Source organism: Palaemon carinicauda, chromosome 12 (genome assembly GCF_036898095.1).
Source record: "Palaemon carinicauda isolate YSFRI2023 chromosome 12, ASM3689809v2, whole genome shotgun sequence".
Classification (NCBI taxonomy): Eukaryota; Metazoa; Arthropoda; class Malacostraca; order Decapoda; family Palaemonidae; genus Palaemon; species Palaemon carinicauda.
In genome coordinates this window covers 104,565,589-104,575,552 of record NC_090736.1, presented here as the reverse complement: position 1 = coordinate 104,575,552, position 9,964 = coordinate 104,565,589, and positions in this window count along the sequence as shown.

The window sequence follows — 9,964 nt, the reverse complement described above, 5'->3', positions numbered from 1 at the left end:
TAGGTTTTATTTTTTTTCTACTAACTGACAGGCTTAAAATTTTGTCTCATGGGTCAGCCCAACGGGTTTACCTGCACATGTCTCGAGGGCCAAACGGAAAGGCCTGGGGGGGCCCCGATGCACACACACACACACACACACATACACACACACACACACACACACACACACACACACACACACATATATATATATATATATATATATATATATATATATATATATATATATATATATATTATATATATATATATATATATATATATATATATACATGATTTACTTATGGAAACTAAGTGTTACTGAAATAACTTCATTTTCAAAACTTTCTTACCAGTTCTTACCAGTTTCATAGTTCGATTCGTGCTAGTAGCCTACAACCTTTCTGTAACAAATCATCATCATTACTGATATATATATCCTTCACTGTTGCACCTGTTTTAAGCATGTTTGAAGAATAAGGGTTTTAAAAGTCTGTCAATTTTATGTGTTGATTTCTTAACTCTACCGCTACAGAAAAGACCAGACAATTAGTTGAGTTTGTAGGCAAAGGAAAAAATTAGCCGTAACTAGATATAGAGATCCAGTGTATTACTGTCTAGCCAGTCAAAGAACCTAATAACTCTAGCGGTAGAGTAAGAAATCAACACAGAAAACTTTTTAAAACCCTTATTCTTCAACATGCTTAAACAGGTGCAACAATGAAGGATAGATATAAAGGTAATGATGATGATTTGTTGTGGAAGGCTGTAGGGCTACTTGAACGAATCCAACTATGAAACTGGTAAGAACATTGTTGTTAACACAAAGAAAGTTTTAAAATTAAGTTGTTCAGTAACATTTAGTTTTCATAGGAAAATCATAATATATATATATATATATATATATATATATATATATATATATATATATATATATATATATATATATATATATATATGTGTGTGTGTGTGTGTGTAATTATCATTATCATCATCATCATCATCCTATCAACGTTATTATTATTATTATTATATTATTATTATTATTATTATTATTAATTCTATTAAGCTATCTATAAACATTTTAGCTCTATATGAACGCAGTTACTGATCATAACTTTAATGAGGTAGTTACCCATCAAATTTTAGCGCAGCCGTAATAAAGGAGTTACCCTTATAATCTGTTTTCTGCGCACGAAGCCCCGCCTCAATCTGCAAATATGTTTGGTAAAATAAATTTGCACACAGGTGCACCATTGGTTTTGCCTAATGCAAAGAAAAGAAAGCTGTGTTGGAAAAAGGAAACAGCAATCAAGGTTTAGCCAGCTACTGCAGTTAGTCGTCGTTCATCTATACTTATGTTAGCAGCATAGAGTAGTCGAGTAATCCCAAAGAAGAGACCAATAAAATGCTTCTCATTCTCTAAGTCAGTGGGTTACTAACAAGGAAAAAATGGAAAATATAAATCTTCCATGCGGTAGTTGGATGTGTATAATTTATTGCCTTATCTTTATATCGAGTGAGTTATACAATTTCATGATGTAGTATGATGAGTATGTATATAGAATTTTTCAATGTAGAATGAATATCTCTTTGGCTGAGCAATAGACGTTTTAAGCAATAGTTGTTTTAATCTAGAGTAATTCTCTTGGTTATGAAATATCACAGACAAGTGTTCCCCTGGGAATCAAACAAACTTTCTAAATTCAAAGTATTTCAGTAACATTTAGTTTTAAGAACTAAAGGGCAAATATTGGCTTTTAAACACATACAGTATAACAATAGCATGTGAGTGTGTTTATACATACATATAATGTAAATACATACACATATATATACGTGCACGCATATATATATATATATATATATATATATATATATATATATATATATATATATATATATATATATATATATATGCGTACATGTGTTTATACATGCATATACTGTATTTACATGTACACATATACATACAAACATACACACACATATATCTATCTATCTATATATATATATATATATATATATATATATATATATATATATATATATATATATACGTATAAATAAATAAATAAATATATATATATATATATATATATATATATATATATATATATATATATATATATATATATATATATATATACATATATATATATACAGAGAGAGAGAGAGAGAGAGAGAGAGAGAGAGAGAGAGAGAGAGAGAGAGAGAGAGAGAGAGAACAACAAAAAATCTAGCCATATACAGTATATGATCGCGCACTATAAGAGTGACAAGAAAAGTCACATAACTTAACATGTAACAGTTTTAGTGGTAATTATAAGTTATGATTCTCATATATACAGTGATAGATTTAGGCGTTATTTAAACATAACTGTTGAAGGTAAGGTGTATCCCATCCCCAAGATTCTATCCAAGTGTGTGGAGCATTAATCACATGCTAGAATGCAATATCCCAAGACCAAAAAATAATGTAGAGACTTGCCACAGGAGATTCGAGACAGTCGTTGAAGGATCATACCATATGGGAATTTACAAGATGATTCGAGACTTTATTAAAGAAACACCAGCACACAGTCCAAGCTGTGCCCTTTTTCAATTCACTGTCGCAAGTATCCTTCACCTTACGACCTGTATAAAGGGATCTCCTGACCCCAAGTATATATGAACGACGACTAACTGCAGCAGCAGGCTAAACCTTTCTTGCTGTTTCCTTTTTCCAAAACAGTTTTCTTTTTTTTTGCATTGGGAAAAGCCAATGATGCACCTTTGTACCTCTCAAAGATTTTCATTTCTCTTGATCAGTCGAAATTACATTGTTTTATAGACGCACCCATAGCTGATGACATCATTGATTATTCATTATGAACATTAATAATAACATTAACTTCAACATTATTATTAGTTTTTATTATTATTATTATTATTATTATTATTATTAATATTATTATTATTATTATCAATATTAATATTATTATTATTATTATTATTATTAGTAGTAGTAGTAGTAGTAGTAGTAGTAGAAGTATTATATTTTATTATTATTATTATTATTATTATTATTATTATTATTATTATTATCATTCATATTAATATTAATATTTATATAATTCATATTATTCATATTATTATTGTATCATCATCATCATCATTATTATTATTATTATTATTATTATTATTATTATTATTATTATTATTATTATTATTATTATTATTATTATTATTATCTAAGCTAAAACCCTAGCTGGAAAAGCATGATGCTATAAACCAATTGTTCCAACAAAGAAAAATAGCCAAGTGAAGAAATTAAATAGATAAACTACAAGACAAGTAATGAACAATTAAGAATAACAAATTTACAAAACAGTATCAACATTGAAATAAATCTCCCATATATAAACTATAGAATAGTGTGCACAAATGTAGCCTTAAGCAGGAGAACTCTACCCCAAGACTGTTGAAGACAATGTTACAGAGGTTATGGCACTATCCCAAGACTAGAAAACAATGGTTTCATTTCGGAGTGTCCTTCTCCTAGAAGAGCTGCTTACCATAGCTAGAGTGTCTCAATACTCATGAAGAGGAAAGTAGCCACTGAACAGTAGTTAAACCCTTGAACGAAGAAGAATTGTTTGGTAATCTCAGTGTTGAAAGGTGTATAAGGACAGATAAGAATGTGGAAAGAATAGACCAGACTATTCGTTGAATTTGTAGGCAAAGCAAAAATTAGCCGTAACTAGATATAGAGATCCAGTGTATTACTGTCTAGCCAGTCAAAGAACCTAATAACTCTAGCGGTAGAGAAAGAAATCAACACATAAAATTGACAGACTTTTAAAACCCTATTCTTCAACATGCTTAACATGTGCAACAATGAAGGATATATATAAAAGTAATGATGATGATTTGTAGTGGAAAGGATGTAGGCTACTTGCACGAATCCAACTATGAAACTGGTAAGAACATTGTTGTAACGACAAGGAAAGTTTTGAAAATGAAGTTATTCAGTAACATTTAGTTTTCATAGGCAAATCATAATATATATATACATATATATATATATATATATATATATATATATATATATATATATATATATATATATATATATATATATATATATATATATATATATATATATATATATGTGTGTGTGTGTGTGTGTGTGTGTGTGTGTGTGTGTGTTTAATTATCATTATCATCATCATCATCATTATTACTATTATCAACCTCATTATTATTATTATTATTATTATTATTATTATTATTATTATTATTATTATTATTATTATTATCAAGCTATCTATAAAAAATTTAGCTTTAATGAGGTAGTTACCCATCAAATTTTAGCGCACCCGTAATAAAGGAGTTACCCTTATAATCTGTTTTCTGTGCACGAAGCCCCGCCCCAATCTGCAAACCTGATTGGGAAAAAAAATTTGGCGGCCTGGTCGGCGGTCCGTAGCCGTAGGTTCCCCACCATTGCTTTAGAGGGCTATGTTGACCCACCTTCATATTCAGCTTTTGAAGGACATTACCATAGTCGTCTTTATGAAACCTAGGCAAAGATTCATCATCACCTCCTATTGGGTCGTTCTCACGTCGGATTCACTAGGGAAAGTGGAAGCGACATCTCTCTTTCAAGTCTGAGAAATCAGAGGGTCTGAAGAAGCCGGCGAGAAATATTGTGGATAGTAGCTGCAAAAGAAAAAGTATCAAGGGAGATGTCCTTGCAATGGATGTAATTGATTTTCTTCTTACTGAGTAGGCTTTAACTCGGCGGTACACGTGTCTTCCTGGGATATGAGAGGTGGTGAATGTCACGTGCTTACGTTTCCAGGTCGTGTTTCTACGCGTTACCGTAACGACTTTTGTAGCCCAACTAGAAACATCGCGACCATTGACATGGTAACACACTTCATGTGACTCCACATGACACAACACTAGGGTGCTGTAACACCGATAGTCACCATAACATCGAAACAAATGATGGTTGCATTGAACAGCAGCGGGTGTTTTTACATACAAACTCTTCTGCTAACATCAAGGTTTATGGAGTATATTCTCATGACACATTGGCTGAGTATTGTGATTTTCTGTAACTTTTTCGTTACTACATTAATGTTACATGGTAATTAGCTAAATTTTCATTTTATGGAGATCGTAGCCTTTGGTCACTTGTGTGACTCGGGCATAAGTCTCTTGTTGACGACATAGAGTCTCTTAGAGAAGCCTCAAACATGAATTTAGAGAATACTTTGTACAAGATTAATTGTATTGATTAAGCTATTACCTCCAACATAGTAATAATGAAAATATTACAGTTACATCAGTAATAATATTGTTAAAGGAATACTGTCCCTTGAGAAATTACGAAATGTGGTATTAACATTTATAATGGGGATTATTTTGCTAAAGTTGAGGATCAGTGTTCTTTGAAGCTCCCTTGTCGAAAAATGTATCTATCATCGAATATGAAAATCGAAATAATTACCTTTATCCGTCTTAAGCTAAACTGTACTGAAAGAAAACCAACCTTGGATTATATATATGGTTATTAAAAGCAGAAAATTTATTCCTGTGCATAACTGTTTATTTGAAAAGGAAATTATCATTTATAATATTAATCAGTACGAGAGAGAGAGAGAGAGAGAGAGAGAGAGAGAGAGAGAGAGAGAGAGAGAGAGAGAGAGAGAGAGAGAGAGAGAGAGAGAGAGAATTGATATTAAGGAGAAACTAAGTTTTTAAGAAAAAGGTACGAACTTTGTAAATGGAAGATTTATTCATCATAAATACCATTCTCCCTGAGGAACAAGGACGCAACATCATGGAAGACTATGGCCAAACAGAAGAGAATGATAGTTTACAGGCTATCCCTAGATGATAAGTATACTGTACATGGACCGTAAATTTTAGATAACAATTAAAGTGACAATGTAAAAGTGCTGAACTTATCATCGGACAATATTCAAAATAACAATTACAACAATGATAAAGTTAATATTACTCATAATTATTTTTATACTGATCAATAAATAAATTGTTGCAACAAATAGCGATTGGTAACAGAGCCACCTGATAAATAGCCTTCAGTTTCTTGGATTTATCGAACAATTCCCAATTACTTTGTTTTTATGATTCTAATTACGTTCGTTTGCAGTGCTTATCGTAGGAAAATACGAGTTCGTTCTACTCCCCTGCCAATGTAATGTTACTTTTCATTTTTCATCCTGTTTCAAGATGAATAACTGCTTGATTGATGAGCATTAAACATGAAATAACCATCGGGATACTCATATTACTAAATATCTTCACTAGATTGTCTGGAAAATTTCTTTTTAAAGGTCATCTACAAAAGTAATACTAGTGCATGTCCGTTTTCTATCAGTCATCCAGTTTACTATGGAATGTTAGAGAAATAATGCTTGAGCAAAAGATATTTCTCTATATGAAAGAAATCAATAAAATGTCAAGAATATCTTGAGAGAGAGAGAGAGAGAGAGAGAGAGAGAGAGAGAGAGAGAGAGAGAGAGAGAGAGAGAGAGAGAGAGAGAGAGAGAGAGAGAGAAACTAGGTCGGCGTAGCTGCACGCAGGAAAATTACAGAAATCCTGTCACATTAGCGTAGTTTTGTTCCTTTGAAACTGACCTAATTCCGGAGAGTCCTGGCTTGAATGACAAAGGCACTGCGTTAACGCCCCAAACCTTGCTGTAATTTACCCTTCCTGGATGCCAAGATCTTTCAGAATATTAACTTTATTAACAAAATTCCTTAATTCAATGAAGAAAAAAAATGTGACAATTTCAATAGAAAATAAATATGCATGATTTTAGATGTAAATAATTAGTGTTAAGTGGTTATTTTAGAAATGAAAATAAAGTGAATATATCATTGAATAATGAGTCATTACCTCAAGAAATTTTCAATAGGACTATGATGATAATGAAGGATATTTTTTTTTTTTTATTATTGATTATATCACTAATTATCTTGCTTCAAGGCGTAACAAATTCTTAATAGAAATACTATTCCTTTTTTCATAAAGGCTTTTATACAATTTTTTCCATAAGTAGATTATTAAATTAGTTTTGTAAGGTTATGCCAATTTCCACGTTTATGCAGCTAATTTTGCTTTAATCGACTTTTCAATTGTTTTTTACTGACAGGTATGCATAATTTCGTGTATTCCAGCTTTGTTAATAATAATAATAATAATAATAATAATAATAATAATAATAATAATAATAATAATAATAATAATAATAATAATAATAATAGAGCACTTTACCGTTCAGAACAGTGAAGATGAACTGCTGAAGAGTGCATGGAACGAAAACTAGATAAAGGAGGAAGATTACCCTTAAGGAGTTAACAGGAAAAATAGACTAGGAGAATGGAAAAGAAAACCAGTGTATGGAAAATTATTGAGAAAAACAGAAGAATTAACTAGTAAGGAAACATGGTAGTGGCTAAAGAGATGAGAACACTAAAAGGTAAGTGGAGGGATGATAAAAGGATCACAAAATCAGGCCTTAACAACATTATATCCAACGAGCAATAAACAGAAGTAACTTCTCGTCAAAGCGTAAAGGTGGATAAGGAGAAATCTTCAACCACATCGCCAGTAAATGTTCAACACTTGGTTAGAATCAATGTAAAACATGATAAGATACAGTGGAAAAAGCTCTCCACTGGAGTTTCTGTAGAAAAGATGAAATACAATACAACAGCAAATGGTACGAACATCAACCACAATATGTGGTAGAAAATTATCAGGCTAAACTACTCTTGGACTACACTATAAAGATGGACAGGATGATACAAACACAACTATCAAACGTCACTCTGGTCGGCACGACAACGATAGAAAGTATTGCACATAGATTTTGCTGTGCCGTGAGACACAAGAGTGGAAGATAAGGGCAAGAACGAAATAGAATACTACGACTTACGAATTGAATTAAGAAGGCTATAGAATATGCAGGTAGAGGAGTTTTGATTAATTAGAGGAGTACTAGGGAATATAACAAAGTCATTGACAAGGAGTTTTAAGGAGGTGGGAATTGACATAGTAACAGGACTTGCACATAAGAGTTGCCAGGTGTTTTTTTAATGAGAAAAGGCTAACTTCTAATCAATCGCAGCTTTAAAAGGCCAACCCATTTATAGAAAAACGCCAAACATTTATAGTATTTAAGGCTCACCCTTTTTTCATATTACTAAAGGCTACCAATTTGAAAACAGGCAAGTTTTGAGTTTTTTTTTCCTGAAAAGGCCAACTTGGCAACCCTACCTAAAACCGAGCATAAAGTGAGGAAAGTGATGAATTCCTAGAAAATATGGTTATAATCTGGTATCCAAAACTATAAACCACCACTCTTTGTAGACTATGATTCGCCAAGAAAAAGATGATGATAATAATTATATATATATATATATATATATATATATATATATATATATATATATATATATATATATATATATATATATATATATATATATATATATATATATATATATGCATATTCCTACTACATCCTTTTCCAGATATCGACAGGCACCCACAAAGTAGCAGAATTTGTCAACCTGCAATCGGCTCCATTCAGCCCATGGTGTAGAAGGAACCTAAGACGAAGGCAGAAAAATGTGTATCGTCTGCCATTCATTTATCGGCTTGAAAAATTTCAAAAGTATTTTGCAGAATTAAATGAATAATATCAATGTTGAAAACCGGAAGCTGGAGAACAATTTTTGTCTGGCTACGTACAATTTTATTTTATTCATCTTGATGCCTCATATTCTGCATCATGCACATATTTCAGCTAAATTTATATCGAGGGATTAAGCAACCTCAGATCTACAATCCTTGGATATAACTGATGTGAATAAATTAGCATTATAGGCATATGCAACGATCTTGCTTTCTAGGCTAAACCAATGTCATATTAATACAATATGAAATGTAATGTCAAGAAAACTGCCCCGAGGAACACCATAGAACATACTCGTATACTTACCATGGCACCCATCAACAAAAACTCTTCGTGACCTACTTCTTAAAATTTCAGTAATTTTGCTAAGGAAAGACCCACTTACTCCAAACTGTTCGAAATCAAGGCCCTCATGACCAACATGGTCAAAAGCATCAGTAAAATCAAGACCAATGATACAAACTTCCTTTCCCCGATTAAGGGATTTCTATACAGAATTGGAGATTGTAAGAAGGGCATCAAATGATCCAAGGCCTCTACAAAAGCCAAATTGTAAGATAGGCATATTATTAACATCAGAAAACCTCTTTAGAGGGCTCGACAAAAGACATTAAAAAACTTCATATAATATGGTATTTACGGAAATTGGGAGATAATCACCAGCACCTAAGCTACCACAAAAGCAGTAAAATAAAGGAATGAAATCCATAATTCTCAAACAATTGCTAAAAAAACCTTCTTATTATCTTGTGGGAAATGAGAGATATGTCCGGAGCTTAGAAATCTGCAGTATTTATATAAACAAAGGAAAAATATCATATGGGTTCACACCTCCATAAACATCAAGGTCCATCAAGAGAGTTTTAATTTCACAAGACCGAAAAGCTAAACTAGTTAGTTTAGCCTCAGGAAAAAGAGAAGAAGGAAGATGAAATTTTACATTATTCTGCTTACTGTCAAACACATAAGTCAAAACAGATGTCTTTTCCTTTGGACACTGAGTGACAGAGCCATCTGGTTTTATTAAAGGAGGAAATGTTGCGTCTACACCAAAGATTGGGTTGTACCAGAAAGGGGTTCTTGTATGTTTCTATAGTATTCATTTTTGGTCGAGGCATAGAATCTCTGAGCAAAAGCTGTAAACTGAGTATAATTTCCCATGTTTAATCTGATTTGTTACATTCCCAAATGATTGGCCTCCGGCTTCTCAAAAAGCAGCGCTTCTACAATTACCATTGAACCAAGGTTTATCTTTCACTCGGT